This window comes from Eubalaena glacialis, chromosome 10 (genome assembly GCF_028564815.1).
Source record: "Eubalaena glacialis isolate mEubGla1 chromosome 10, mEubGla1.1.hap2.+ XY, whole genome shotgun sequence".
NCBI lineage: Eukaryota > Metazoa > Chordata > Mammalia > Artiodactyla > Balaenidae > Eubalaena > Eubalaena glacialis.
In genome coordinates, this window is record NC_083725.1 from 110,103,783 (window position 1) to 110,109,782 (window position 6,000).

The following is a 6,000-nucleotide window of genomic DNA, read 5'->3' on the forward strand; positions in this document are numbered from 1 at the left end:
AGGAAGATGGCCTGCTGAGTCTAGGAACTCGCTTCCTCAGCCCGACTCAGTCACTCACGCACTTGCTAGTGAGGCCGAAAGCTCAGCCTCTGTGCACCGGTGCTGAATCAAATCTCAGAGACAGAGTTTTGGGTGAAGCAGAAAAGAATAGCTTTATTGCTTTGCCAGGCAAAGGGGGACCCAGCAGGCTTGTGCCTCTCAAAATTGTGTGTTTCCACCTGGGAGGGTTTAATGAGGAGCTTTATAGCAATAGTCCAAGGGTGGGGTTGCTGACTAGACTAGGGTGTGTGCAGGTCCTGTACTCCTTTAATCTCAGCTCAGGTGGTCAGTCTCTTCATCTTGATGAGCTTCTTTGGTCCCTTTAATCTTGCCTCAGGTGGTTTCTTGGCTTCTCCTCCCTTGATTAGCAGGTGTTAGTATCTGCCCTTTGGAACTCAGGGAAGGTCATGGAGGCTGGAGTCTTGCCTACAAACAAGAAACAGGGGACAGAAAGGCTTCCATGCCCAGAAGCCCCACAGGGTCTTGCTCGGTTTCACTAGTTGGGAGACTTTGGACAAGAGAGGTAACAATAATAACAATGGTGGCAATATAACTACTGTGTATTGAATGTGCCAGGCTGTATTGGTCTGCTTGGGCCGCCATAACAAAATACCACAGGCTGGATGATTTAAACAACAGAAATATATTTCTCACAGTTTTGGAGACTAGAAGCCCAAGATCAAGGTCCCAGCCTACTTGGTGTCTGGTGAGAGCTCTCTTCCTGGCTTGCAGATGGCCACCTTCTTGCTATGTCCTCATATGGCCTTTCTTTGGCTCTTGTGCTCAAGGAGAGTGAGAGAACATTAGCTCTTTGTAAATTTATTTATTTATTTATTTATTTATTTATTTTTGGCTGCATTGGGTCTTCATTGTTGTGTGCAGGCTTCTCATTGCGGTGGCTTCTCTTTGTTGCGGAACACGGGCTCTAGGCTCCCAGGCTTCAGTAGTTGTGATAGGTGGGCTCGATAGTTGTGACTCACGGGCTCTAGAGTGCAGGCTCAGTAGTTGTAGTGCATGGGTTTGGTTGGTCCTCAGCTCGTGGGATCTTCCCGGACCAGGGCTCGAACCCGTGTGCCCTGCATTGGGAGCAGATTCTTAACCACTGCACCACCAGGGAAGTCCCAGAACATTAGCTCTTTGGTGTCTCTTCTTATAAAGACACTAACCCTGTTGAATCAGGGCCCCACCCTTATGATCTCATTTAATCTTAATTACTTCCTTAGAGGCTCCATCTCCAAATACAGCCACATGTGGGGTGAGGGCTCCAACATATGAATTTTAGGGGAACATAAACATTCAATCCATAACACAGGCATTGTGCTAAGTGCTTGGTATGTGTTGTTATAATTGATCTGTCCCATCATTCTCACTTAATTTTCCCTCTAACTGTATAAAATAAGTTCTTTTATTGTCTCCTTTTTCTTTTTTTTTTTTTTTTTGGCTGCACTGCACCCCTTGGGGGATCTTAGTTCCCCAACGAGGGATCGAACCCAGGCCCCTGGCAGTGGAAGCATAGAGTCCTAACCCCTGGACCACCAGGGAATTCCCAATTGTCTCCATTTTATAGGTAAGAAAACTGAGGCTAGGTCATTGGCCCAATGTCACACATCTGTCCAGTCTCTAAGCTGGAACTTAAACACAGACTGCTGACTTCTCACTTCTTAACCACTATGTCTACCTGGGCCTCAGTTTCTCATGTTAAAGATGATGATGAAAATTTCTGTCCTGTCTGCTTCATTAGATTATACTCAGAGGAATTTGATTCCTGCAAAGGGATGTGTACTTGTAAGTTGTCTTTCTTAACAGGGAACAGCCTCTAGAACGTGGCTGCCCCAGGACCTTCAAATTAGCCTCAGGTCCCCTTAAACCCAGAACTGGAAGGGAGTTTTGAGATTGTCTAGGGTTGTCTAACCACTCCACTCTCTGCAACATCGCACAGTGTAGATAAGAAAACAGGGGCCCAGACAGGGGAAATGGCTTACCCAAGTCATGGATCACAACCCAGATATCCCGATGCGTGGTCTAGTGAGTTCTTTGCAGGCTTCCTGTAACTGTCTCAGCCTCAGCCTCAGTCCCTGACTTTTTCTGAATTGAACCTTTTGATGGGAGCAAAGGAGTCACACTTCACTGTTGGTTTGCCATCAGGGACAACTGGTATTTAGGAAGCATTCCCTGGTCCAGACCAGAATATGGTGAGTTCCATGCTCATGGCCACATGACTCTGGTCAATGCAATTTACAGCCTCCATACCTTGGTTTTCCCATTCATTTTCTTAGGATTAGCAAATGGAAGTGGCAACTGGTGGCTCAGAAACAAGGTCGATTTTGCAGGTATTGTTTGTGTGGCTTGTGCCAGTTTTTAACTATAATGCAACATTTTCAAAATGAGAGAAGTAGGCAGAAAAGGGTCTTGAGACCAGGGCTGGGGGTGGGGGGTACTGATCAATCCCTGGCTTGGGACAGGAGTTTGTTGCTATACTCTTAGTGGCATCTCCTTTGTCAAATCATAGCCAAGATGTGAAATTAAAATCGTAGTTCTCTTTATTTAAAAATTCTAATAAATACTCAAACTTTGAAAAAAAAATGAGAGATATAAGCACTAAACTAGGAAACTTATTTGCAATGTATTCCAAACAAAGTATTAATTCCCCTAATATATAAAGAGCACCCACAAATAAAGAAAAATAAAAACAACTCTAGTAGAAAACAGATGAAAGATATGCAAAGATAATTCAATGAAAATCATGTAGAAATTATTCTTAAACATGTGGAAAGACCAGCAACTATGCTCACAATAGGAGAAATACATATGTACAATACTAAGTTACCATTTTTCACCTATCAGATTGATGAAAAATAAAAATGATGGATAATACACATCTTTGGGAGAGTCTGGAAAAACAGGCACTCTCATATATTGCTAGTTGAAATGTAAATTTGTACATCTCTCTGATGAGAAAATTGTCAGTAACTTTCAAAATCATATATGTACATTTCTTTAATCCATCAGTTCTACTTCTAGGATTTTTGCCTATAGATGATATATTTATCAATGTGTGAAATAATATAAATAGAGGTTTACTTATGAGAGCAAAACTTTGGAAACAATCTATGTTTATCAAGAGGGGTCTGATTAAGTTAATTATGGTACATGCATGCAAAGAAATATTAGGCAGCTGTAAGCAAGAATGAGGAAGCAGGGGCTTCCCTAGTAGTGCAGTGGTTAAGAATCCGCCTGCCAATTCAGGGGAAACGGGTTCGAGCCCTGGTCCGGGAAGATCCCACAGGCCGTGGAGCAACTAAGCCTGTGCGTCACAACTCCTGAGCCTGTGCTCTAGAGCCCGCGAGCCACAACTACTGAAGCCCTCGTGCCTAGAGCCCGTGCTCTGCAACAAGAGAAGCCACGACAATGAGAAGCCCGCGCACCACAACGAAGAGTAGCCCCCGCTCACCACAACTAGAGAAAACCCGCGCACAGCAACGAAGACCCAATACAGCCAAAAATAAAAACAAATAAATTAATTAATTAAAAAAAAGAATGAGGAAGCTGCTTATGTATTGATAGAGAAGACTCTTAAAGATAAATTTTAAGGAAAAAAGCAAAATATAGTACAAAGTGAAAAGTATGTTATGATCTGTATAAGTAAAGGAAAAATAATATTTGCCTCTGCATGCCTACGACATCTCTGGAAGGTTACAAGATATTCTGATTTTCTCTGGGGAAGGTAACTAGGTGACTGGGTATGGGAGGGGGAGGAAATCCTTTCATTATAAACCCTACTGCCTTTTAAATTTTTGAACAATGTGAATGAACTACCTCTTCAAAAATAAATAACATTTAAATTTAAAAATATTCTCTCTTTAGGAAACCACAAACAAAATGAAAAGACAACCTACAGAATGGGAGAAAATATTTGCAAATGATGCAGCCAACAAGGGCTTAATTTCCAAAATGTACAAACAGCTCATACAACTCAACAACAAAAAAACAAACAACCCAATCGAAAAATGGGAAGAAGACCTTAATAGACATTGCTCCAAAGAAGAAATACAGATGGCCAATAGGCGCATGAAAAGATGCTCAACATTGCTAATTTTTAGAGAAATGCAAATCAAAACTACAATGAGGTACCACCTCACACCGGTCAGAATGGCCATCATCAAAAAGTCTACAAATAACAAATGCTGAAGAGGGTGTGGAAGAAAGGGAACCCTCCTACATTGTTGGTGGGACTGTAAACTGGTGCAGCCACTATGGAAAACAGTATGGAGATTCCTTAAAGAAAACTAAAAATAGAATTACCATATGATCCAGCAATCCCACTCCTGGGCATATATCCAGAAAAAAACTCTAATTCAAATAGATACATGCACCCCTATGTTCATAGCAGCACTATTCACAATAGCCAAGACATGGAAACAACCTAAATGTCCATCGAAAAGTGAATGGACAAAGAAGATGCGGTACATATATACAATGGAATACTACTCAGCCATAAAAAAGAATGAACTAATGCCATTTGCAGCAACATAGTTGCAACTAGAGATTATCATACTAAGTGAAGTAAACCAGAAAGAGAAAGACAAATACCATGTGATATCACTTATATGGGGACCCTAAAATATGACACAAATGACCCTCTCTATGAAACAGAAACAGAATCACAGACATAGAGATCATACTTGTGGTTGCCAAGGGGGATGGGGTTGGGGGAGGGATGGAGTGGGAGGTTGGGGTGAGCAGATGTAAGCTATTATATATAGAATGGATAAACAACAAGGTCCTACTGTATAGCACAGAGAACTATATTCAATATCCCTATGATAAATCATAATGGAAAAGAATAATTAAAAAAAAGAATATGTATATAACCCAATCACTTTGCTGTACAGCAGAAATTAACACAACATTGTAAATCAACTATTCTTCAATTAAAAAAATACTAATTATGAAAATAATAAATAAAAAATAAAAAATATTCTCTCTTTAAAAAGGAAATTTTTTACATTAAAGTTTTTATTTCTGACTTCTCTTGGAAAAGGAGGCTGTTGGCAATATGTAGGCCCACATCTGCTCATGGCAATGGTTGGCTGGAGCTGAGTAGGGGCTGCCCCTTTAGAGCAGGAAAACTTGCCCTCATTTACCGCAGTTCTCACCGCTCCCCATTGCTCCTGGCTGGGCCAGTTTCACTTGCTTTTTTAGCTGCCTAGCCCTGTAAGAGACCGCTGCTCTGGAGTCTGTTTGAATTTGCTACCTTCCTATCTTGCAGACCCTCTCCTTTCCTTTCTTCCCCAGGGTCAGAGACATAGATGTGTACCTGTCTGGGAGGTGTGACAGTGCCTGGTCCCTCCTCAGGACCCCTCCAGGACTTCTCAGGGGAGAATTGTCATCTTCCACCCTTGGGAGAGCCAGGACCTTCCTTTCTGACAGTTCTGTCATTGACAGGGGGTCTCAGAGACCATCTGAAAAAAGAGTCAGGAAATACATTAATACACGAAAAAAAACGAAAACAAAAACAAAAAAACCTTTTCAGGACTTCCCTGGTGGTGCAGTGGTTAAGAATCCGCCTGCCAATGCAGGGGACACAGGTTCAATCCCTGGTCCAGGAACATCCCACGTGCCGCAGAGCAGCTAAGCCCGTGTGCCACAACTACTGAGCCTGATCTCTAGAGTCCGCGAGCCACAACTACTGAGCCCACGTGCCACAACTACTGAAGCCCGCACGCCTAGAGCCATGCTCTGCAACAAGAGAAGCCACCACAATGAGAAGCCCGCGCACCGCAATGAAGAGTAGCCCCCGCTCGCTTCAACTAGAGAAAGCCCGAGTGCAGCAACGAAGACCCAACACAGCCAAAAATAAATAAATTTAAAAAAAAACACCAAACCTTTTCAGACACCATAGACAGTATGACATCCTAGCTGTTTGCTTAAAGACCACAGTGTATACATTTATGTTTGCAG